The sequence below is a fragment of the Saccopteryx leptura genome, chromosome 8 (assembly GCF_036850995.1).
Source record: "Saccopteryx leptura isolate mSacLep1 chromosome 8, mSacLep1_pri_phased_curated, whole genome shotgun sequence".
In the NCBI taxonomy this organism is placed as follows: Eukaryota; Metazoa; Chordata; class Mammalia; order Chiroptera; family Emballonuridae; genus Saccopteryx; species Saccopteryx leptura.
Genome location: NC_089510.1, coordinates 45632988 through 45660496, shown reverse-complemented (window position 1 = coordinate 45660496; position 27509 = coordinate 45632988). Strand labels below are relative to the sequence as shown.

The 27509-nt window shown below is 38.1% G+C and overlaps 1 protein-coding gene and 1 pseudogene across 3 annotated transcripts in view; one reads left to right on the top strand and one right to left on the bottom strand.

The window, feature by feature from the left end:
- The window catches only part of LSAMP (limbic system associated membrane protein), an 820035-nt gene that overhangs the window by 30702 nt on the left and 761824 nt on the right, over positions 1-27509 (top strand). The window lies entirely within an intron of this gene.
- On the bottom strand, positions 20343-21417 carry LOC136379957 (isocitrate dehydrogenase [NAD] subunit alpha, mitochondrial pseudogene; annotated as a pseudogene).

Here is a 27509-nt window from a genome sequence, read left to right as displayed (position 1 = left end):
ATGACTAAATTGTACAAGTGATATCAATGCTGAAAATTGGATTGGGATGTTTCATTTTGTAGTGGAAGAAAGAATAGTACTTTAAAATAAACATAAATGGCATAAAAATGCACTGACTTTACCATGGTGGTACTGGCAAAGAACTATGTGGAAATTCAGGCACCTATGAGAGAGAATAAACACATATTTATAAAACTAAGTACTTCAATGATGGCACTACTTTTCAAGATTTCATCAGGGGAAATTTGGTTATTAAAGTCATTGTGATTAGTCTCAAACCTGTCATTCTGTCTCTACGACTTAATATTTTCCTCTTCAATGTACAAAAGGGCCACAGGTCCTTGCTGTGACCCCTCCAGCAGGAAATCCACAAGATCTACAGGACCGGGTTCTTGTCCTTAGAGACAAAGATCTAAACTTTTACTAATGGAATCCTAAAGAAACACAAAAGAGTTGTGTTGCCCTCTTGTTATCATTTTATTTATCATAGTCAGGATTGACAAATGAAACAGAGACTCATTCCCATAAAGCAACAAGAAACCAAGCAGTTGATTTAAAATAAAACCAACCCCCCAAAGGCCAGGATATAAGCCAAACTCTCTTTTCCTTCCTTTCACATCTCCTTGTCCTGTTTCTGATTTGTGTGTTCTTGTCAGCATTTTCTCCAACACATTGATTCCTCTTCAGCTAGTCCCAGTGATTTTTTAAGCAGAGGGAAGCATACTCTTTACAGGTGAGAGATAAACAAATTGAATATTACACATCCCTTGAAGTGCAGGCAGCTGATAACAAGAGCCAAACTCAATATCCTGACAGATACTGTCTTGGATTGATTAATTCCTGCTCTCACTCTAGGGTAGCCACCCCACTACATGGATAGCACGGCCCCTTGGTCCCATCCCAGATGGGCTTCTGCATGGCTGGGACTGGTTCAGAGGAACAACTCTATTAAAAGTTCATGAAAATCTCTTATTTTGAAGAGGAGGAAATTAAATCCCAGCTTGCCTACCTCTGTTTTGTTGTTTTAAAATCCACTGTAGTGGAAGGCCCAATTCTGAGCTTCATTTATGGTGCTCAGAGTAAAGGAATGAAGAATCTCTGAGTTTTTCATTAAGCATAATAATAATAACAACAACAACAACAACAACAATAACAATAGTAATAATAGACTTTTGCTTCTTGAGCTTCAAGGACTGAGAGATGCACATGTTTGTGGGGGAAAATATGGGAGATTAGAACAAATAGGATCTTAAAAAGTAAAAATAGAAAGCAAATAATTATCAGACTGCTTCCAGATTTAAGTGAGGGAAGATAAAAGGGATTCTTTTATTCTTGCACTTTTCTTTTTGCCTTTTCCCTTTCCACTTCTTTCCTTCGTACTTGACTCTTCTTTCTTCCTTCTAAATCTTCTTCTTTGATTCTGTTTAATAATATGTATTCTTTATTTTTAAGATACTCTCTAAATGTTGAGGACACAAATAGAGCAAAAAAAAAAAATCTCTGTTAGGACATGTAGAGGACTCAGGAGGTAGAGAAATCTAAAACAGCAATGTGAGAAACCCATAACAGAGTTCCATGTGGTATGGGAGCAAGGAGAAACCGAATAAGTTAAGGCTTGTCTTGAGCTTTGAAGGATGGCTACTTTTTCACCAAAAAGGCAAACACCGGGGCATGTGTGAAAGAACATAGTGTAATTGAAGTAGCATGTCAGCTTTATTCTAGCCTCATGAAGTATCATAATTAGCATGTACACTACCTTGAAAACTAGGGCAGATTAACCACCACATACCTTCATACATTGTCTCTTTTAAAATAATTTTAAATTTAAAAATTGGTTTTTATTGGTTGATTATTCAGAGAGAGAGAGAGAGAAAGAGAGACATTGATTCACTGCTTCATTTACTTATGCATTCATTGGTGAACTCATATGTGCCTTTAACTCCACTGTTTTCTTATCCCTGGTTTGATTCCATACCTCATTCTTGCTCCAAATGTAGTTTCTCAAATTAGTGACCTAGTGTTCAGTTTTCTCCGGCTCTAATCTTGGTGCTTCCTTAAAACCTGCTGTTTAGAAGTTACACAGCACTGCAACTAAACAAAAACGCTTCACTCCTTCTCCAGTCCTAGGACAAAACACGTGCAGGCACCCACTTAGCGAGGGGCTCTGCAAGGTCTGGAGAGCAAACCATTGGGTGGCTTGAGCCTGGGGGAGTACAGGGGAGGGGAGTGAGTCTGGAAAATATGAGGGCTAGCCCAGGATGGATTTGAAGAGGAAGAGCTCAGGAATACACTGGGTCTTACTCTAGAGAGTGATAGAGGTAGTGGACAAGTACAACCACCAAGATGATGAGTTCATTGAAACCTTGCCCGGTTCAGCTTTGGGGTCTCAGGCTCAGCTCAATTTCTGGCACATAGAAATACTCAATTACTGCTTGTTGACTCGTTTATTTCAATAGTTCTCACTGCAGGCAAATGGCCCAGAACCATTTCTCATACTACCTTGGTTTTACAGAATCAAGTTTTAATCTATAGACATAAAAGCAAAGTGAATTATAACTGTTTCTTTGACTTTATGTATGATTTCTATGCTTAGGATTACAAGAATATACAGTGTAACCTTTGTGAATGTCATTGCTTTAAAGAAAGCATTTGAATTGGAAACAATATTTTATTTTAAAATTTATAAAATTTCTTGACTGCATTTACCCCAGCCCTGCTCCTGTCACCTTTATCCCCCACTAGGCCACCTGTCTTCCCCCTCTGGCTATTTCTTACCCTATCCTTCGCTCAAAGCCCTGTTGACATATTCCAGAGTCTTTCATTTGCTTTCTCGGCAAGGGCCTATGTTAATTTGACATGGAAGCATTACAATACCCTTGAAGGGAAAAGCACTGTTATTATGATGTTTTGAGTTACACCTTACAGGTGGGAAGTTTCAGATGACCTCCTCATGCCAGTCTGCAGTCATCAGCTGTACACATAATTTGAGGGCATGTCAGCTCTTTCTCCAACTCAAGATAAACTGGGTAACTCTTCCTACCACAGTTCCAAAGAGAACAATCCCCTGCCCTGGACCTTTTGTTATGCATATTAAAAAGCGCCATGAATCCCATTTTTGGGTCTCAGGTCCAAGGAGCTACCTATATTTATTATAGCAGATTTAATTCTGTCTTATGGCCACTGTCAGGTTGGACTGATGTATTTCTAGCTGTCCCTCAGTAATATTGTGAAAGAGGAAATGCTTGTTTATACCCTGCCCAGTGCAACTATTTTTTGGGACTCATCTTTCTGTAAATCTTTACTTTATCATTTATGACCTCAAATGACCATCGTATGACCTCGAATCATGTCTGTGAATCTCAGTTTTTTCATTTGTAAAATTGTTCTACAAACCACTGTCAGAATACTTTGGAATTAGACAGGGAGAGACTCTAATTAGAAAGCAAGACTGTTGCAGTCAGGAGAACACCTTGATCTCAGAGATCAGCAAGTGTCTCCAAATGAAACAGAAAATGATTTTGTTTTATAGAGTAAAGTATGGGCAAGCAGAGAGAAGCAGGATTTTTGGCCTGGAAGTTGGACAAGCAAGGGGAAATGAAGGTTGCGATGTGGCAGGAAAGTATCTCTGCAGTCAGCCAGTTCTCAGGAGACACTGATAAGGGGGTATGGCTTGATTTTTTGGTGCTTGCTCAGTCTTAGGAGTAAACTGCATTCAGGAGCCTGTAAGGAGAGAAGCTTGACTAACTAAAGTTAAGTTGGAAAAAACAAAACAGAGGGTAAGAAACGGTCCATTGAAAACTCTTTTTCTTTTTGTTTTATTTATTGAATTTTGGAAAGAAGGGATAGAGAGAGAAACAGAGGGAGAGTGAGAAAGAGGAGGAGAGAGAAGCAGGAAGCATCTATTCATAATAGTTGCTTCCTGTATGTGCCTTTACCGGGCCAGCCCAGGGATTTGAACTGGCAACCTCAGTGTTCCAGGTTGACACTTTATTCACTGTACCACCACAGGTCAGTCAAGAACTCTTGATCATTACTGTTGAAGATTATTTTGGGGACTTAAATGGCAGTGTGTATGCAAAGAGCTGAGCATGGTAATTGCAGCAGACCACAGAACAGAACTCACTGAAATTTCATGAGCCAACAGAGAGAGTATTCAATAATACAGGGGTCCTCGGATTATGACAGTCTCGGCATTAGACGTTTCGAGTTTGTGAAGCTCACTCCCATAAAAAACTTAAAAAAATTGAGACATAAGTGTTTCAGCTTACACTGTTAGCATCATACTTATAGACTAGCCTGCAACAATTCTTTAAGAAGGTAGAGAGGCCTGCAACAGATCCTGTATCCTTTACATCAGCTGCTTCTCAAGATGAAACACCTGTAGCATAGATAGAATCATCTTCAGCGTCTCCTGCCTGTTTCTTAGACAATCCTGACTCACCTGACCCAGTATCTCCAGCACCTTCTGCAGGTTCTCCTGCCTCTCCAGCTTCTTCCTCCCAATAGGTCACTCTCTCCCACCCTGCAATGCCCCTTCCAGTGTGCAAACCAACCCCAGGAATAAAGGTAAGAAATTGTTTTTATACTCATTTTTTTCTGTTACTACAATACAGTGTACTGTACAGTATATTTATGTCCTTTTTCCTTTTCTGTGGCTTAGTTGTGTTTTTATGTTCTAGATGACGATGTTGCAACTGTGTTAGAATAGGTATGGGACTTAGGCTAGGGTATGTTTCGACTTACACCAAAATTTGGGTTACGTCACTATCATGGGAATGGAAATGTGTCATAACACAAGGACCTCCTGTACTAGTTTTATTCCTCCCAGAACTCAGTTCCGTCTCGAATCTTCAGGCACACTAAAGGGTCTAGTTAGGCTTTCTTGGAAATTAAATGAATTTTGGCAGAAATATAATTCCCACTGAGAAAGAAGGAACCAAGGATGGATAATTGCTCTGTCTGCTCCACATTGTAAAATGTTTGAGGTCAGGCCCATGTTTTTAATACACATCTGGTGAATGAATGAATGAATTAATGAACGAGCTGGAAGGTGCAGGTCAGACAGCATTGTCGTATGCTGAATGAATTGTGCAGTGAACCACAGAGGATTGAAATCCGCTGTTCTGCAGGGCAGGTCATTTTGATAAATCTGCTACTGTAGGAGTATGGAGTATTTTAGGGAAAGATAAAAATTCTTCTGGCTTTGTTTTTTCTGTAATAAATACTTCTCCCAGTTTTGCATTCATTGAGTTCATATCTAACAGTGATAGTGGTGCCCAGATGAGTAATAAAACTCACACTCTCAAAAAATATATGCCCTCACATGAAAATTATCATGATGATCTGACAGTGTATAACAGTTTAAAATAAAGTTTTTGGCCCTGGCCGGTTGGCTCAGTGGTAGAGCGTCGGCCTGGCGTGAGGAAGTACCGGGTTCGACTCCCAGCCAGGGCACACAGGAGAGGCGTCCATCTGCTTCTCCACCCCTCCCCCTCTCCTTCCTCTCTGTCTCTCTCTTCTCCTCCCGCAGCCGAGGCTCCATTGGAGCAAAAGATGGCCCGGGCGCTGGGGATGGCTCCTTGGCCTCTGCCCCAGGCGCTAGACTGGCTCTGGTCGGGACAGAGCGACGCCCGAGAGGGGCAGAGCATCGCCCCCTGGTGGGCAGAGCATCGCCCCCTGGTGGGTGTGCCGGGTGGATCCCGGTCGGGCGCATGTGGGAGTCTGTCTGACTGCCTCCCCGTTTCCAGCTTCAGAAAAAAATAAAATAAAATAAAGTTTTTTTTAAAAAAAACAATATACCTACTTCCTTTACCGCTCCTTAAAATTAATTAAATATTAGAGACATGTATGTCCTGTAAAGGAGCAAAAAAGACTAATTTCCAAAATCATTCTCCTAGCAGAAGAGGAGAAAGTGCAGGATATTGGGTTGGATCCAATTTGAAGTATAGTGAGCTTTCTCATGGGGACTGAATTATTTGGTTCAATGGATGACTAATTTATAAACAATCATATTAAACCTCTCCATCCTTCGTGGCAAGCAAGTAAAAGGGCACATCAACACATGGGGAGAACATTTGAATATCTTGTATAAATAATTTAAGTATTATGTAGAATAACTCCAAAGAATAGGACACTGCCTAAGACAGAGTAAATTAGGAAATGTTTCTTTGTTTTACAACGTTATTTTCTAGTTATTTTATTAAGCGTTAGTTTGCAGGATTTCCAAGGAAGTCCCTTATTCTTTGAAAGAACCTAATTTATTATAAATGAAATAGGAAAATATGAATTTATATATTTTAGCCTATATGATATGAATGTATGTGTATGTGTGTATATATATGACCAAAAGTATGTTTTTCCCCCAAAAAAGCGTGATTCATTTGAGATCATTGTTTTTTGTTTGTTTGTTTTTAGTAATTACTGTCTATAGTGGGATAGTCCCAGACTTCAGTGGGGTCACCTGCTTACTGGACAACAAACACCACCAGTGTTTTTGATTCAGTAACTCTGGATAGAGGCCAAAATTTTGTATTTCTCACGAATTTCCAGATGAACCTGAAGCAGCTGACCCAGGAAACCACGTTTTGAGAATTACTGCTGTAGTTAAGTGCCAATGATGAACAACCCCTGAGAATTCAGCTAATTTAATTTTTTCTATGTGATACATGGAAATTTAGTATTAATTTCAAGGAGCAAATTTCTACCTTCTCAGCGACACTTTATTAACTGCACCTGAGATTTAGTCCCAGGTTTGTCCCATCTTGCTGAGAATTATACAGGACTTTCATTTTCCTCTGATTCTTAGGTTTATTTCATTATTTGTAATATTTAGAAAATTATCTGCTCATAACAACAATAGATAATAATGTAAAATATATGTCAATTATATCTCAATCAAACAAGACCAAAAATAATGTTAAACATTAAATATCCCTATGCTTTTTTTTAAATTAAAAGTAAAATTTTAATATCCTAGGGTACAATTTTTTTCCTTAGATACTTAATTGTATGACTGGTTTTTTGGATCCAAGCCCAGATTGTTATATAACTAGTGATATTTTCCCCCTCAATTCATTTTTTATTGTATAAATATTATACAAAAATAAAAAGAATGAAAATTTGCATCTGGTTCTTTATTCTTGCTCAAATATTGTGGTCTCTATAACAGGTTAAGAAATACTGGCCCTGGCCAGTTAGTTCAGTCAGTTAAGAGTATTGTCCCAAAATGACAAGGTTGTGGGTTCGATCTTTGATCAGGACACACATGGGAAGCAACCAAATAATGCACAACTGAATGGAATAACAAGTGAATGCTTCCTTTCCCCCTTCCCTCTTTTTCCCTTCCTCTCTCTGCCTCTAAAAATCAATGAAAATTAAGCCCTGGCTAGATAGATAGCTCAGTTGGTTGGAGCGTTGTCCCAGAGCATGGAGGTTGCTTGTTTGATTTCCTAGTCAAGGCATATACAGGAACAGCTCATTGTCTTGTCCCTCATCCTCTCCCTGCCTCATTTAAAAAAAAAAGAAAAGAAAAAAAAAGGACAAAAGATAAAAGAAATACTATAGTACCATCGTCTTTTAGATTTAGCCTTTATAAAACATCTTAATGGACTATGTGTATAAGTTAAGGATAAATGAAAATAGAATTATGTTAAATTGTGTGGCCTCAAAATAGGTTACAAAATTTTTAAATAAACAGTGATTTCTATAGATGCTACTCAAGTAGGAACTTGCTGTCAGTGCTTGTGTAATTCTTGCTCAGTAGTAGATTATATTTTCATTAAAAACCTGTTTCTTATTGAGATGGGTCCTTGGTTTCTCAAAACATTTCCTATGAAGAGGAAGAGAGTTCAAGTGAATTACCAGACATGTAGAAACAGTCATCAGTGAAGCAAGTGCTTGCAATGCCCTTGGTGTGGGAGTACAGTATTAGGGCTGCATGTTCCAAGGGAGTTCCAGGCGTGCAGAGTCAAGAGATTCCTCTGTGACTTTTCCTAGAGAGTGGATCTCTTCAACTTAGTATAATTTATGGCTTTATCTCCCTGTTCATTTCATGTCTTCATCTCCATTCTTGCTGTTGGTCCGTATAATCATAAGAAACATTAGGACTTCTATCTGTGTTCGTCCAAGTCCTTCCACAGGATCAGCTCTAGGAGAACAGATGTAGAAGTAATAGTGGTCTCAGTAATATAACCTTACAGATAGCCACCTACGACCTAGATAGAGCTGTTCTAGAGGAGAGGGGACTAAGAAGGAAGGCCCTGTGATAAATTGAGAAAGTCATCATAACATATTTGCTGCTCGTGCTTGGAAGCACAGGTTAAACCACAGAAGGAAAGGCATGAGAAACTCCCATCTCTCCTGTAAGGGTTACCCCACTGGGGGGCTGGGAAGTGAAGCAAGAAGAGCTGGCCTGGATAGGGAGTTGACAAAGCATTCCCCTGATGGACCCAATGACAACCACTGTGCACTTGTCTGATCCTGTGTCATTTTGCTGTGACCTGAATTTTGCTATGAACAGTATTGGTCTGAAAAGCAGTGAAGGAGGGTGTTTCAAAAAAGAAGCCAGAAATAGAAGAAAGCAAAGGAAGTTTGTGCCAAGATCAGAAAAAAAATTGACTAATTTGATAATTCTACAAAGATTTTACAAGCCAGCAGATACTTTTAGAGGTGAATTCCTGCAGGTGGTGGAGGAAGGTTGAAAGAGCTTCCTCTCACACTAATCCTTGTGTCTGAAGTGTCCTTCAGTTTGCCAGAGTCCACTGGAATAGCATGACACCGGAGGTCTTGACGTGAAACTCCCTTTCATAAGCTCCTCTCCACACTTCAATATTTAACTAAGCCTCCCATGGTGAGGACCAAGAATCAAGGGTCTTACAAAAACAATTCTGTTCTTTTTATTCACTATAACAGTCTATTAAGAGTGCTAGCAATCCTTTCACTTTGATTTAGGTGCTATATGAAGATTTAGCAACAGAAGCCAAAGAAATTTTCTTAATGTGATGAAAACTGTTTCCTAATAATACAAACTCAGGAACGAATGGAAAGTGAGGTTTCCCTGAAGTTCAGTAAAGATACTGTTTGGAAAGAGACCATTAAAGAATCCATGAGTTCTCTTGACCCTGGCACCAGCCTCAGTGAGAAATGCCCTGGCAGAGGAATCAGAGTTTTAGTAATCTGAGCAGATACCTACTGGGAGAGCTGGCATTAAATACACCAAGAACTCTTACATTTGGTTTAGTCTGTAAATAATGTCTTTCTCCTTCTAGTCTGCACCTTCAAAGCATTTACAGCCCCTTAATTAGACATATGAGTGCTATTTATTACCTTTTGAAAGGTCAAGTGGTTAATATCCCACTGTTGAAAATTCCTAGTAATTAATAATTACCATAAGAAGCACAGCTCCTCTATCTAGCTCATCTTTGGTTGTCTCTCTGTATTTATACATTAATATGTAGTAATTAAATGATGGCAGGAGAAGCTCTCCAATGGTATCAGCATAACAATGTATCTATTGCTCACCATTCCAGTTTCATGAGCGCTATTTCTAAAGGATAGAATGAAAGGGGATGATTCTACCTGTTGTTGCCTTTACAAATTCTTACAGTTACAAGGGCGGTTTCCTATAGGTATACATTGGAGCAGATGACCTTAAATGTCATTTTTAAAACGGAGATGTAATAATGAGTGAAAACTACAGACTCCAGCATGCAAAGCAGCTTTCAATTGATCAAAAAAAAACCTACATAAAGAGATGTTTCATTTCTCTGAGTTGTTCCTCATCACTAAAGAGGAAGATTATTGAGGTCACTTTAAAGTGACTTTGCAGCAATTTTGACTTGAAAAACTGTGCTTTGTCCACACAAGTCTTACATTGTACCTGAGGTTCCAGAAGGAAAATGCTTCAACAAACAGCTGGTGGTTAAGCTCTTACTGTGTCTCATAACAATACCAATGATAACCTAAAGGTTTGTATTTAAAAACATCTGTCATCAAGAAATGTGAAGAGCTTTACATATGGTTTACTCATTAGAGCTCCCAACATCCCTCCTAGGTAACCACAAAGCAAATGTGATCTTGGCTGTACAGATGGGGAACCCGATGTGGAAGAAAGGCAAAATGCTTTTGCCATTTCACAATGACTCAGCAGCAGTCCTGGAAATAGAAAGTATGTCTCCTGACTACAGTCCATCTAGGTAGGCGCTGGACCACATACTGAATGAGGGATTCTCCATGAGAAAGACTCTATTTACACCTAAAGCAAAGACGGGTTTACACTTTTGTAGTCATCAAGTCTGAGAATCAATAAGATAATTCATTTTCAAATGGCCAGTTATGCTTTTATGCAGTTACTTTGCTCTTGGTGTAACAGAAAGACAGCTGACTTGGGGGTCAGAGAGATTCAGCCATTTGAACGAGCTGTGAAACATGGTGCAAGCTCTCTAACCTTTCTGAGCCCATAAAATTGAGAAAATACTATCTAACACACATGGTGCCTACAAGAATTACACACCTCTTTTTACTATGCTCGTAGTCAAGATAAGATGTTTCTCAACGTGTTGAACATAAATGTAAAGTTTGTGCTAGTCATTCAGGTGTGATTAAATTACTAGGCAGAAAAACTCAATTCAGTACCCACCGTTTCCCCTCAATATAAAATGTCACATATGGAAAGATGCTAAATATTCTTTCCTTTTTTTATGTTAGAGGCAGGGGGGCAGAGACAGACTCCTGCATGCACCCTGATTGGGATCCACCCAGCAAGCCCCTTACCAGGTGAAGCTCTGCCTGTCTGGGTCACTGCTCCATTGCCCAGCAATTGAGCTATTTTAGCCCTGAGGTGAGGCCATGGAGCCATCCTCAGCACCCGGGGCCAACTTTGCTCAAACCATTAGAGCCATGGGTGTAAGAGGAGAAGAGAGAGAGATGGGGTGAGGGCAGGTGGAGGGGAGAAGCAGATAGTCATTTCTCCTGTGTGACCTGACCAGGAATTGAACCCGGGACTTCCACATGGTGGGCCAGTGCTTTATTGTTGAGCCAACCAGCCAGGGCCTAAATATTCTTCCCCATTCAGATTTCTTTTTTGGAAGTTACATACTTTAGGTTTGTTCATTTCAAATAAATTCTCTAGTTTAGTGAATTTCTCCCAAGCAGGAAAACAAACATTCTTTCTGCACTTAAAGAACAAACATGTAGTGTTAATAAATGTTTCCTTAATCTATTTATTTACCTACACTAACGTTTACCACTTTACAAGTGTAAAACTTTATATAAATTACATTTTTCAATTATTAACAATATACACTTATTATATGAAATTTAATTGACTCAGATGTGTGTAAGAAAGAAAACCATTAATAGTATTTGGTGTGTGTGTGTGTGTGTGTCTAAGATTTCTTTTAAGAAACATATCTTGAAGAGCCCACATTTTATCTCTAGTTAGTTTATAATGTTGGCAGCCAAACAGCACCAGCTGTTAGGCCGGTGGCGTCAAACCAAACCTTGGCTCAGCAACCTCAGTACCTGAGTTCTAAGAATTCGGAACGAAGGCTCAAACTATAAGAGAAAGTTTATTTAGAAAGGCAGAGAGATAGAAGAAATGAGTCATAGAGGAAATGGGTTCAGAAAGCAAATCACAGAGGCAAAAGCAGGGCCCTTGGAGCTTAGGAGAAAGAGAGCCGGCAAGGGAAAGGTGCCAGGGGGAGGGGGTGGGGAACGGTACTGACTGGGCCTTTCACCTTGAGGGTATTTATCTCAGGTCTTAAGGGAGGATCCCAATAGAATATTCATTGACTTTACAGGTGTGCCCTTTCACAGTTGTGGTCTCTACTGATGGGTGGCTGCCAGGGCAATGCAGCTGGTCCTGAGGTCAGCCATGGCTTTGCCTGTCTGGTTTTGCTGCTTTTCTGAGCCTGAAGCCGAAACACAACTGAGGTCTAGATGTATTTGATGCAGGTCAGAACCTTATTGTTCTGGGGGGCATAATGCTTAAGGGCTTTTCTCTGGGCCTTTACATTTGTCTAACCCAAACAACTAGAAATATTCCAGGGGAGGAAATGTCAGAGGAGGGTCCCAACCACCTGACCACGTCAGGGGATCTAAACCCATGACCAGTGATATACTAGGGAAGGAAGGTTACCCTGGGGGTGAGGGCTTTGTTTTTTTCCCTATTGTTAGCCACCTGGGGCTTTCTGCCCTGTTGACCTTCTTTATCTGACCGATCATCTTTGCTCTGCTCATGCCTAACTGCCTCCACAGTGTTACCACAAAAAAATTTTGTGCTGGTTACCTCAAAGCCTTCTCTCCACTAAACTCTGGTGTTTACCTTTTTATCCATCATAGTTTAGTATGTATATTTTAATACTAGACAAAATATAACAAAACTTGTTTGGAGTCTAATAGTGTTCCTTGGCACTTATGACTTGGTAGAGTGTCAGTAGAATGGGTCCCCTATCAAATAATAGACCTGAAGTTAAGAACAAATACTATCAGTGGCCACTAGAGAAGTTGGGGTTAGTGGGCACTGACCTGTGGATTGCTCCTGTCATGCTCAATTTACAAATCCTAGCATACAAATTCATCATTTCACCTGACAGGGCAAGTCAGGCATACACAATGGTCATGAATAGTGCTACGTGAACGATAAACAACGATATTCTAAGGCTGAGCAAACCCAGGCTTGCCTTCATAAGTCATCATTTGCTTTTGTGCAAATCCTCTTTCTCATAACTTAGACATCCATTGCAAAAGCCTGAAGATAGGGAATATAATCTTGCTTATCCTTCCTGTAAATAAAAACAAAACAAAACTAAGTGGCATTGAGGTTCCTGAAAGACTTGCTTCCATTGAAAATAATCTTACTTAAGATGTAAAATAATCAGAATTGAGATTTCACCAAGGAAATTCTGTTTTTACAAAGGACTTTTTAATTTGAATTTAATTTGAATTATTTTATATTTATGCATCACATAGCAAAGCTATTGCCACTTTGTTCCAAATAGTCTGCCCTCAGTATCTGCTTCACTTAGGTGTTTGATGGATGCACGGCTAGACAGACACATACTGTACATAAATAATACACTGGTACAGACTGGTAGATGGAAGATCAACAGAGAGGGAAACATAAATTGATGATGAACTGATGAGAATGTACTATGTGTTCTCTTTACAGACAGATATTCTTGGCTATTTTTTATGAGTCTTTCTATGGAACTTGAAATTTGGATTTTAAATAATTCAATTACTGAAGGTAGAAAGTTACATTTTCTTCATCATCTCACAGATGCTTTGAGAATCAAAGACATGTTGGCTTAAGAATTATTAAAAAGAGCCATCATTTCTCTTTCTCTTTCCTGTATTATTTCCCCCTCATAACTTCTTCTACCATTATTTTCCTTTTTTTTTTTACCATTTTTTAGCCTTCGTCTTGTTGTGCTTTTTTGGCATTTATAAATTCAACTGCTCATTTGCTGATATTTCCTCTCACTCTCCCTGTTCTCTATTATTTTATTCTCTTCTTAACTGTCAAAAATGACCAAACTCTTATTTAAGTTTTCCTAATTATTATGGGGATGCAGAGTGAAAAGGGAACAGGCCTATTCTTCTCAACAGGCCTTTTGAGAAGAAATAGGAGTGTATTTTAAATTTCCCATTTTCCTCTCTCTTGAAGTAATGAGCATTTTCTACTTGATTTCTAAAAAAGAATGAGAAGAAGATGGAGAGAAATGGGAAGTTAAAGTGGAATTATTTGATTTAAATATCAGTACAAATTAGAGAAGGCAGGAAGCACATATATGCCCACAGAGCAGTAGAGTGGGTTCAGTGGGGCATAATCTTTTGCTTTATGCAACACATCCCCAGATCCCCCCCTCCCAAATTTCAAATTAATGATTATTCCAAGTAGAAAATGATTTGGATAGTATGTTCATGGATCTTTCATTTTTCTTAGACAGATGTATATGTTGGTGGCAAAAATGGCACCAAGTGTTAGACCAATGGGGTCAGACTGGACCTCGGTTCAGCGACCTTCGTGCTTGAGTTCTGGCTAAGAAGGAATCCAGGGCCAAGACTCAAGCTATAAGAGAACATTTATTTAGAAAGTCACAGAGGTAGAAGTGAATAGTAGAAGAAATGGGTTTAGGAAATAATTTAGAAAGACAAAAGAAGGGCCCTTGGAATTTAGGAGAAAGAGACAGGGAAAGTGGTGCCTGGGGAAGGCAGTGGGGAAAGGTGCTGTGTTCTCTGCCTTGAGGGTATTTATCTGGAGATTTTAGGGAAGGATTCTAGTAAAATATTCATCAGCTTTCCAAGTGTGTCCTTTCAGGATTGTGATCTCTACTAATCGACCAGTGCCAGGGCAGGGGGTCATTAGCAATGCAGCTGGTCCTGATGTCAGCCATGGCATCACTTATCTGGCTTTGCTTTTTTTCTGGGCCTGGAGCTGAAACACAACTGAGGCCTAGATGTATTTGATTTGGGTCAGAACCTCATTGTTCAGAGGGCTTAATACCTAAGGGCTATTTTCCAGTGCCCTTGTTTGTTCCCTCTCTAAGGTGGTCTAAGCCCCACGTCAGGGGAGGGTCTGAACTGTGTGACCAGCAACATGCTAGGGGAAGAAAAATCTACCCTGGGAGCAAGGTTTTTGTTTTTCTGGTTTTGCCCTTTGCTAAACACCCAGGCTTTACATCCTCCCTCCCTGGTGACATTTTGTACCTAGGCCATTGTCCTTGCTCTGCTTATGTCTATATAACTGCCTACCACACTTTCATATATATTTTAGCCAGGACTAAAAAAAAAAATGTAGAAATTTAACTGCCATGAGAAAATTATACTATTTGGATATAAAGCAAAGTAAACATAGCAAAAATCCAGAAATCTCATAAAGCTTTTGCCTGAGAGTCCAGATAATTTCTAGGCTCAGATACCAATAATAAATCAATTTTTAATTGCTTCTTGTTTATGCATCTTCATGTAGTTATTTCTGTTCTCCCTACTATGGTTCACATATACAACCTTACTAGAGGATCATAAGGGTCAGTTATGCTCATCTCCAGTTAGTAACTTAACTACATGATTGTTCACCTTTGAACATCTATGGATTCAGTATCTTTAGTTGAGGACACACAAAAAAATAAATCTGTACCACCTCTGAGACTTATAGGTCTAAATATTTGAGACTTATTTAAAATTTTATTTTATTTTATACTTATCACTCTTGGTAATTACAAAACTGTGTCAGTCAAATAGAACATCTAAAGAGTGGTGCTTTTGCAACCCAGACAAAGGAGTCCCCACCACTGTCTGTTTTCCAGACAGTCCCTACCTATCTTCTGCCCATATCAGGATGATAAATAAATGGCTCATCTTCCCCATACAAATAATTTAGTAGTTTGTCTGTCTAGAAGGTAATCACATGGCATCTGCAATTTCTGCAATTTTGATAGTGTAATATAATATGATAAAGGACAACCCCAAACTGCAACCCAGACAGCTCTGTTGTTAAGAGTGGTAAATTACGCTGACTTCCTACTCACAGAAATATTGTGGTCAGCAACACTCATCTCCATTTGTTCTTTGAGTCTCTTTGATTTGTCTATATCTAGGAAGTAAATGCATTACTATTTTTACTATGTATTCCATAGACATTTCAATTTGAGTAAAAATTCTTGGCCTCTGAACACAATAATTTGGTGCTCTTTATATTACCATTTCCCATTGATTTATTTCTTTTCATTAAATCCCTTTTTTTTGTACAATGTTAGCATATCTAACGTCCTGACTCGCATTATTACACCAACTTCGGATACTAGAAAATGAACCATTTAAAGGGAGAAAAACAGAATTGTCATATATTTGATTATGGTATATAAAAGAAGAAGAAAAATTCTAGGAAAAAGTATGATTTGCATTTCTCCTGTAAACTCTGAGCATGGCTTTTGATAGTTAACCCGACAAAGAAAATTTTGTTCCCTTCCTTGGAATCATGTAATCTATCTGAGGTTGGCCAATTAGAAGGGGAAAAAAAGCATATTTTATTCAGATAAATTAGGGTGTTTCTTTCGTGTGCTATAAAAAGCTGTGTTCATCATCATTATCATCATCAGTATTATAATAATAATAAAAGCATGCTTTTGAATGTACAACTTATTTGCATTCATATATCTATTTATTAATTTCACATTTGTTTTCTATGCATAGACTCTGTGTAAGACCCGATACTAGGAACCAGGAACTGGTTTTCAATCACTATTTATTAAGCTAATTAGAGCTAATAATAATTGGGTATATTTTTACTTTTTAGAAACTCCAACAGGGCAAGCATACATTAATATTGTCTAAAACATTAAAAACACAGGAAATTCCAGCTTTAACCATTGGGTCATAAGAACTAAGCACTTAACTTTGATTTTGTAAGAGCCAAATCCAAATCTTGCAATCAATATAATCATGGAACAGGCAGAATATTTATACTCATTTAAATTTTTAAAAAATTTATTGATTTTAGAGAAAAATAGAGAAGAGAGCAATAGAAACACTGCTTTGTGAGGCCATGAAAAAGAAGGAAATCTTACCTTCTGCGGCAACATGGATGGGCCTGGAAACTATAATGTTAAGTGAAAGAAGCCAGGCAGAGAAAGAAAAATATCATATGACCTCACTCATTTGAGGAACCCAAGGAACAAAGTGAACTGAGGAATGGAATGGAGACAGAGGAGAGATCAAAGGGACCAGAGGAAAAGAGGACAGAGGGAAAGGGGATGATAGGATGGGATAAACCTGAAGGGAAGGGGGGGAGGGTGTTCTCGGGAGGGGGGCAAGGGGGATGTTGAGGGGAATACAGGGGAGGGGGGATGCATTCGGGGCAACACTAGAACTTATGTAAACACAATAAATTAAAATCAATAAAAAACAACAACATTGCTTTGTTGTTTTACTTATTTATGTATTCATTGGTTGGTTCATGTATTTGCCCTGACTGGGGATTGAACCTGCAACCATGGCATTGGGGATGATGCTCTTTCCAACTGAACTACCTGGCCAGAGCTCTATCCATTCTTGCTATTAAAAATCCACATTAACATTTCAAATGTTGAATTCTTGTACCAGATATTTTAAAATTTATTTAACCATGATTAAAACTTAAAAAATAATATTTTCTCTTAAATATCTTATTTTTAACATGTAAATTATTCTAAGCCAAACTTAATTACAAAACTTCATGTGGTTTATCAGTCATGTATGACAGAAATTCACTGCATCAATCTTGAGAAAATATGTGAAATAACAAACCCATATGTATTCAACCCATAAATTTTTGAGAGCAAGCAGAATCATTTCAATTAGACTTTTAGCTGAATTTATTAATGTGAACTTGGTTAATGCATGCTTTCTAACTTGTAGATTGATTAGATTTGTACCAAGGGATTTTTTTAATAGTCTTTCAAAATAAACAGAATATTTTTCAGATTAAGCTAGCATCAGTGGTGGATATATGTGTTCAATAAACATGAATTGTAAAAGCAAACTCAAGAGTACATATCTAGGTGTCTTAAGTGCATAAAGAGTGATTTTTATGGAAGTAAATTCATTGTTCATTACTTTCTTTTCCTTAGTGTATTCTTTACTGACCCCTACGGCCCCAGGAGCACTGTCTACTGGTTCTGATTGCTGTCCTGATTCTGGTTTTGGTTTAGGCTTTATTTAAAAAATTTTTTTACTCCCTTCATTAACTCAGCTGGCTGCCCCTATTGTTATTATTCCTGTTATTAGTTCTCCAGTCCTTCTCTCTGCCTTTCCTTACAGCAGTTATTGAGATAGAACTGGTGTCTATCCTCATGGAGATTTCATTCTATTCGATACTTTATGTCTCTGAAACCTCCCTAAGTTGCCATTCCTTAGATGAAGTAGCTTTCATCTACCAAAGGAGTGTCTTTACCTCTAGGATACTTGATATTCTTCTTATACTTTCATAATTATTCACATATTCACATAGTTAATACATGGATAAATATGGATATTTGGAGGTAGTAAAAGTTTCTAATGAAAATTTACCCATTGGTGTATATGTAAACAAATGATTGGCTATGTGTCAAATTTTGTCATTATAAAGAAAACTTATTAGAGGCAGACTATGAAATGCTGGATTTTATTCATTTATCTGTTAATAATTCTGGAAGTATTTATTAAATTTTCATTAGGTACAGAATATAGGAATTATATAAAAAAGTTTCCTTTAAAGGAGACAATTTTCTCTTAGAATAATGAATATATTTATGATATAAAAGAACAAAATCATAATTTGTAGTAATATAGAAAAGATGTTACATGTCTAAAGAAAAATGGAAGAAAGGCAAAGACCTGAGTTATTTGCTGACTTGGAAATATATTTGGATTCTTAGATAAGCAATTTTACCTGGAGGACCTCAGTCTGCTTGTCTATATATAAAATAAGGTACTTGAACTATATAGATAGTTTACAATGCCTCTGTTATTCAAGATTTTTGCAGGTTAACAGAAACCCAACACTTAGTAGCTTAAGAAAATTTTTTTCTAAAGATGTGAGTGAAAATGGCCTCAAGATGCAATGGGATCTAAAGGTTTCTAACTTGTAAACACTCTCTCTTCTTTTTTTCCACTTGCTATTTCCACTTTTCTTATTTCTGGTTTCTTTCTTCAGTGCTGCCCATTGGCTTTTATTCATGTGTCAGAAGACTACAGGGTTGCTGGCAGCACTGGGCGTACACCTATAACCACAGATTTATAACCATAGAGGAAACTTCCCATGACAAAACCATCAAGAAAATCTCTGGAAAGAAGGTTACCAGTAATTTCTGTTTATTGTCCAAGATACCATAAACCTCTTGTCCCAGCCCGACTATTAAGAATGTTCTCTTTCACTCTTGAAGGTCCAGTGTGGGCAATAAATTATTCAATCACCCCACCTTAAAGGAGACTAATTAACTTGGTTTAGGTTTCATTCCCTCTTTTCAGTAATCACTTTGGAGTACTCAGAGGAATGAGATATAGTGATTGGCCATATCTGGATCATATGCTCACAGTTAAGGTCAGAGACTTGGGGTAATGTGATTGTCAGCTTCCACTTGAAACATAGGTAGATGAAAGGGGAGTGGTGCCTGAAGGAAAGAGTGATTTTCACCAGCTGAAAGCATAAAGATTTACTTGCTGCATAGGTGCAAACACATAGAGCTACTCTGTCATGAGAGAGCAAGGTCTATGCAAATAATGCTGAATAGAAGAATGATTGGAGTTGGATAGGGTTTTATAGCATCTAGTACTATATAATAGACTTACCTTTTATTTTTTTTTCTTTGCTCTCAAGTCTTTATTCCTACTCAACAATTCATATAAAGGAGAAATGTCTTAATTTTCTGTTTCACAAAGAAATACACTGCCTCATCAGGTGGTGGCACAGTGGATAGAGCATCGGACTGGGACATGGAGGACCCAGGTTCGAAACCCAGAGGTACCCAGCTTGAGCATGGGCTCATCCGGCTTGAGCATGGGCTCACTAGCTTGAGTGCGGGGGTCACTGGCTTGAGCTTGGGATCATAGACATGACCGCATGGTCACTGGTTTGAGCCCAAATGTCGCTGGCTTGAAGTCCCAAATCGCAGGCTTGAACCCAAGCAAGGGGTCACTAGCTCTGTGGTAGCCCGTCACCATCAAGGCACATATGAGAAAGCAATCAGTGAATAACTAAGGTGCCACAACCAAGAACTGATGCTTCTCATCTCTCTCTCTCTTCCTGTCTGTCTGTTCCTAGTTGTCCCTCTCTCTGACTCTCTTTCTGTCTCTATCAAAAAATTAAAAGAAAAGAAAAAAACATTGTCACTGTTGTTGATATGAATTTTCTTAGGAAATTTTTTTGTACCCATTTATTTGATAAGAATGTCATCTTGTGCTATTCTTTCAGTATTCTATTTTATTTCTATTACATTTTTCATAAACTAAGGAAAACTCTCTTTAAAAATGTTAGATGTTTTCTCTTATTAATTCTGTATCACATTTACAGCTGAGGACAAACTCTCTTTAACTAAAGTGTAAAATGGTTAACAATGACTACTGATCCGGTCCACTTAGAGTTTACCAAAAATGTATACCAAATAGACATTAATAAATGAAACAAGCACTTGGAAAAGTACTTTGAAAGCAGACCTAGGGATATCACCTGCATACTTTGCACTGATTTTGTTAAAAGGCCAGATCTGGAAATGTACTCTGACAGGAAACAGGGCAACCAAGTTCACACAGGATGGGGTGTGTTCTCATATGGCTTTACCTGGTGTCCTTAGGAGGGACTCATGAGAATACCATCTTTAGAAGACTTAATCTAAATCTTTCACATGGTAACAGATTTCTTCTGTGAAGTCTGAACATTTTGAATTGCCTCCCAAATCCTCTGTTAAGCTCTTCCTATCCTTAATCGTATCGAAGCTGGCAGCTCGTTCTGGGCGGCGTGGTCAAACAACCCCGTGTGGTGCGGTATCATCCCTGTGCTGAGCAGCAGGGCTGTGGGGTTGGCCATGTCTTTGTCGGCGATGGTCTGGGCTTGTTCTCTGAATCGATTGAAAGATTGCGACCCTATTGGTGCCAGTGTTGCTACTTGGTGTCACATTGAGACCCCTAATCAGTCCTGCACAAAGGTCACTCAGAATTCTCCATACAAATTTGGCATAACCAGAACATTGAATTAGGACGGGTCTTGGACCATATTCAAACATACTGTATCAAGGTACATCTCATAAAATTTAGTATCTCTACAGTTTTCTGTAATTTCTCTGCACTTTTGCCAAAAAAGCCCATCTGACATACACATGATGGCGTTATGCATGGCCATGACGTTGCTCCGGCAATTGTTCCAGGTGTACTCAAAGGCAAACTCTGCAATGCGCCTGCTCGCCTCCTCGTGCTATTCTGCACAACTCCGTCCACAGTCACATGCTTGATTCCACTGTACTCTCCTATGTTTTCACGAATCGTGACACTATTTACATCGCTGTAAGGGGGTTATAGTCTTCGACTGATACACGTGGTCCGACATTTGCATAAAAGTAGAAGTTTTTGCGTAGCAATAAATTCATGCATGGGTAACTAGCTGCTATCAGAGTCTTGAAAAGGCCTTTCAGGCCCATCTTCTTCTTGTTCATGGACTCTGGCTTCTCGAGGGATCATCCACTTTCCTCCTGGTCCTTGATTGACAGTGACGTTTTGCTCCTCCTGCTGAATGGGGACTTTGACAGCATCAAAAATCTTTATAACTGAAGCTGAAATTTCAGGGCCAACACTGCCTCCTGGGGGTTACTGACTGAGTCCACCAGCAAAACCTCTGGCCACCTGTGTTGGGTCGTAGAATGCCTCCAGCAGTCGAGAGACCTCGAACATCCACATGGGCCCCGCCATCGCGTCTCTTCTCACTGCTACCACAGCGCGGCGCCAGTGTCAGTAGACTTATCTTTTAAAACTGAAGATAATCAGAGTACCTACAGTAAATAATTAACTCAGTTTTATATATATATAGGTTTAATTTAATTAATACATACATATACATTCATATAGAGAATCTTAATTTGGTTTAATATTCATATATAATAGTATAATTATTACAAAACCAATTTAGGATTATGCTTATGTTTACATTTCAATAAGGTACCAAAATGACTTAAATGACTTTATTTTAACAAAGATATTAGGGGCTGTGTGTGTGTGTGTGTTACTTCTAGTCATTGAGACATCAAGATGAGCTATTTTTAAGTTGAAGTGGTGTAAGTGTTCTATTGGTGTCAGTGCACATATCTTGCTTTTCTTAGCAGGCCTATCTTCCGTCAGCAATTCCACAGGATGACAGTTTTCAGGGAGAGCCAAGATTTTTTTTTGTAAATGAAAAGTGATTACTCATCACAATGGAATTGCAAATAGTACATTAATGAGAAGATGTGCTAATGTCTATTCACGATGTAGACCTATTAGCCTAAATTTAATTTTTAGTTCTAATAGGTGAAGTCACCAATAAAATACACAATTATCACTTTAACATAGCATTATATAAGATGTTTTTATAGTATATTTAGACTGTGAGTCACCAAATGTTTTCCACAATGAGGGAGTGAAGTGTAATATTTAAAAATGTCAGTGGTTGAATTTTTTATATTGGTTTTCTATTTGGGGCAATGGACACATGAAATAAGATTCTACAGGAAGTAGCAAATGGTTTAATTCTTTTTATTTAAAAAATGTTAACTACCTACTGTATGCCAAGTGTAGTTCAGGCAGTGAGGACAGAAACCACTAAGCCTCTGATCTCAAGTTCACAATCTGTAGACTGAGCAGACTTGCACAATTTAACAAATGTGTAATAAATGTATGCATCTCTATGTGATATTACATGACAGAACATATTTAGCCTTGATTTGGTCTGTTGTTCATGAATAGTGAATGAATTATTAGCATGAGCTGCTGTGGGAATAGAGGAAGAGAAAACTAATTCTGCGCAAAGGAAAAGTCAGAAGCTGATTAAGTATGATATGCAAGAGAAGATTACATATGTCTTTTTTTTTATTTTATTTTATTTATTTATTTTCTACAGAGACAGAGAGTGAGTCAGGGAGAGGGATAGACAGGGACAGACAGACAGGAACAGAGAGAGATGAGAAGCATCAATCATTAGTTTTTCATTGCGCGTTGCAACACCTTAGTTGTTAATTGATTGCTTTCTCATATGTGCCTTGACCGCGGGTCTTCAGCAGACCGAGGACTTTTGCTGGAGCCAGCGACCTTGGGTTCAAGTTGATGGGCTTTTGCTCAAACCAGATGAGTCCGCGCTCAAGCTGGCGACCTCGGGGTCTCAAACCTGGGTCCTCTGCATCCCAGTCCGATGCTCTATCCACTGCGCCACCGCCTGGTCAGGCGATTACATGTGTCTTAAGTGATAAGAAAAGATGATCAGGTCAGCAATGTCATGGAGGATGTAGGTTGTTTTAAAGAAATCATTCTAGATGTAAAGTATAATGCAACAAGCTTTTACCTAACCAATATTTTCATAATTTTATATGCAAATTCTTATCATGTGGCAAAGTACAGAGGATATTAAGTGAGTAATATTTTATCAGAAGCCAGCTCTTATCTTGATCATGTCCCAGATGTTCTCCTGGTGGCTAGGCTTGGCTCATGAAAACATGACAGTCTATGTCAAATGTTGATACATCCTCAATGGTAAACTAAGGCTGTTAGAGGAAAGGGACATCTTATCAGACCACTATATTCCAACAATGCAAAATAAGAACAATGGAAATTATCCAGCTAGTTTTTTGTTCTGTAATATATGGGAAAAGCAAAGAAATTCAAAAGCTCTTTTGCAATTTGTTGAAAGTATTAGCCTAACCTTAATCTTTAGTCCACAGATTTTGCTGAGTAGTTTGGAAGGACTGAAGCATAGAAAAAATGATTTAAGCCAGAATTCAGCTCTAATACTATAATTTTGCATCTTTTCATCGCTGTTCTAGCTCCTTTCTTCACTTTTAGCCACCAAGGAACACATACACCTACCATTCCAAATACTCACACAGTCTCTTCCCTTTCTTGCCAATGCTTTCTACATAAATGAACCCACGGCAGGCTCGACATGAAGTGTAATAACATTTCAGAGCTGATGATTCACCCAGACTTTGTGGGCTGCTGGTCAATAGTTTTTGCTTAATAAGGTATAAACTTGTGGATCAAAAGGAATTGTTTCTCTCCATGATGCTGCAGCACATATAACCTCACCCGGAAGTCAGAAGGGAAGACCCAGGCACTGTATTTCTCAACACTAATTAGGTATTTTCCCTCCTTATTGATAAAACCTCTGTTCTGTCATTAGTCTTCAGCTGGAGTTTCACTGGATTGCCCATTTCTAGTGCTGCTCCCCTTTGTCTGATCCTAACCACTTTGCCTCAGACCTTTTCTCTGCTCTCCAATGTTTTACACAGTGAGTTCCTGCCGATTTCACTTCTTTAAACATCTTTTAAATTCATCCTCCTTATTTTCTTCCTGTATCATTACGACACATACTCAGGCATGTTATTTTTATTTCTATCATTGTAAGGGCCTCCAGCTGTCTTCAGTTCTCCGCATTGGCCCTCCAGTTTATTCTACATACTGTAGACAGGTCGTTCTAAATGCCAATTCTACTTTAATTACATATCATTGCTTTTCGTAGATAATTTTAGTTTCTCACCTTATGATAAATTGAATTTTCTTCCAAAGACAAACAAACTCTTTGTAACCTTGCCCCTGCTTATCTACTTCTTCAGTCTCGTTTTAAATTAGTTTCTGCCTACCTTCTGCTCTCCTCCTCTGCCTCCTTGTTGTTTTCTAATGCATTTGAAGTTCAACTACAGTGACCTTCTTTGTGTCTTCCAGTGTATCATTTTTCTCTTTCACAGTTCTTTTTCCAGCCCCTTTTATAACTTCAACTTTTTCTTCACTCTTTATCTTGGTTTTTATTTTTCTGGGAAGCCTTCCCTGAACCACCAGTAGTCTAGGTAAGGTAACACTGTTGGATTCACTTATTTCATCATGTTTCTCTCCCCAAAGATTGCTACCTCTTTGAGAACAGTGACATTTTTTTCATCTCCAGGATCTAGAGCAGAGACTGGCACATGCAGATACTTAAAACATAAATAGCCCTTTTATAATGAGATAATATTGGAGATCCAAGAACTCTTCTCTGATTCTAGTAGTTATCAACTATTATTCACCCTCCATAAATACACATTTAAAATGGTCTCCAAATACATTAATTCTTTGGGTGATTTCCCCCTGGAAACCAATGATTATATAGTCCAAGAACCATCTCTTTATTTATTCAAACAAACAGAAATTCTTAAACTGCTAAATCCTTTATGGAGTTTTATGAGATAATGAGTCAATTCAGTAAGAAGACAATGTCCATGATCATCTGATATCTTCATTTCTCCCCTTCTCAATAAACACACACTTTCAACAATAAATCATTTTTGTGTTATATTTTTGCTCCATGAACATCTACTGAACATATACTATGGAGTAGGCAGTGTTAGACTGATGATATAATTGTTAAGTTTAGGATTATAATATAGTATTAGAAAGGCTAATTATGTCTTTATTTTGTGTTTTAAATTTATAGTTCACAATTTTTTTTACTTGTTTTTCTGTATCAGAATGTAAACTTTGGAATGATGAAGCTTATTTTATTTACTAATCCTGTACCTTCTGTCCACCACTGGCTATAGAATGCTATGTAAAAGAGATAGTCTGCTCTGTATTGGAAGTTAGTTAGTCACAGAGAAGACAGAGATGAAAAAAATTTACAAAACAGTGTGTAAAGTACTAGGTTAATGGCTGGGATCATAACAAATTTACAAATGTGTGTCTAAGGCAAGAAGAGTTTCAAGCTTTTGTGGGGTTTGTTAATAACCAGTAACTACATTTGGCCTGGAGCCTACCACCCCTAGCCTTGGTGGGATACATACAACTATTTGTGCCAGAGGAAATATATACTTTTTTTTTTGAGTAGTGCCTTACTCTGAAATATTTTCGAAGAAACTCCCATTTATTTTACACAGTACTCATTTAATAAGAACTTAGGCATTTAGCAAGACTATGTTGCCTGCCTACTTGTTCATTCATTCATGTATTCATCAAAATAATTACTAAGCATTCACTTTTTTCCTGCTGATATTCTAGCACCTGGCAATAGAGCAGTGAACAAAACACACAGAAATGTCTATCTGTAGGAGGCTTACGTTCTATTGGGAGAAGGGAGACAAAAAAGAAAAGTAAATATTTCAGTATGTTAGCTGGTGATAAGTACTATAAAGAGCAAAAATTAAGAGGAAAAGGCTATTCAAAGGTGTTTTGCCAAAGTGTGGGTGGATGCAATTGGGTGCAATTTACATGGAGAAAAGCACTCCAGTCTAAAGGAAAAGCAAGTGAAAAGGTCCTGGGGCAGAAATTGACTGGAGTATTTCAGGAATAATAAAGAGGCCAGTGTGCTGGAGTTGACTGAGTGGTGGAAAGATAAGGAGAAGAGGTCAAAGAGATAAAGGAATGCCAGGCCTATAAGGCTTTATAGGGCCTTTAACATTTTGTTAAGATTTTGACATTAATTCTGAAATGCAAGGACATTTAAGAAGATGAGTGACATTATCTGACTTATGTTTTCAGAGTACTTCCTGGCTCCTACATTGAGAATGAATTGTAGGGTGCTGTGTGGAAACAAGACCAATTAGTATTTTGTAAGAGCATTTTAATAGAAGAGAGACAATGATGGCTTAGCCAAAGTGATAGCTTGATTTCAAAGGAGAAATGATAGTATTCAGGATTTGTTTTGAAGATAGAAGTAAAATGATTTAATGGCAGATGAGACATAGCATGTGATGAAAAGATGAATTAGGTGTTCTGGAATGAGCAACTAGAATGATAGAGCTTCCAAAAATTGAGACAGAGAAACAACGCGAGAAGCAGATTTTAGTAGGTAAAGACTAAGAATTTTGTTTTGCATATTGTAAGTTTGATATGCCTATTAGACTCCCAAAGGGAGATGTTGGGTAGACAGTTAAATAAATCTAGGGTCCAGGGAGTGATCCAGGATGAAGATGTTTTTTATGAAGGAGATATGTTAAATATAATGTACTGGACGTGTTAGACACATGAAAGTAATAAGCAATGCAAAGCAGTAGATGTAGTATGTTTACAAAGTATGTAAGTACCAAACTGAATGCTAGAGAAAATATGTGCAGTCACACCCCAGAGTAGAAAAATGTGCAATCTGGGAAGGGCCCTGAGAGAAGGCAGGTTTGAAGTGGCCTAGAGACGTGTTGAAATTCAGTAGTTACAAAGGAGAGAAGTGTTCCAGACCCAGAATCTAGGGAGTGGGAACCACACAAAACTCTTCATACGCAGATGAAATCATCCCACCTATCTAGGAATGCATGTACGGAAGTCCCAAATTAGATTATAAATGATAGAGCTATGTTAAAACTGATGTAAGCTTGGTCTGGTAAAAGGTATTTCTAGAGATTTCTGAGTTAATAAATAACATATATAATGCATTGTTTTCAATAAATGAATCTGGTGGTCACATTGAATATATTCAGTTTTGCAAATCTAGCTTTAGTATTTCCTTTAAAATATTGTCCATCAGAGCCCTGGAGCCTAATTGGTAAAGAATAAATAAAGTCTAATTCCATAGCTATGAAGTGCCCTCACTATATTGAAATATAAATAAACCTAATGAAAATATATAAATACTATTTATATTAACTTATTTTGTTCCCATGTTCATAAAACTGACCATTATGAATCAGTCATATTAATGCTATGGCTTTTTTTTTCTTCTTTTCAAGTGAGAGGCAGGGAGATAGATACCCACTTGCGCCTCTACTGGGGTCCATCTAGCAACCCCTTTCTGGGTCCAATAGTCTGCCCATCTGGGGTCATACTCACAACCAAGCTGTTTTTAGTGCCTGAGGCAG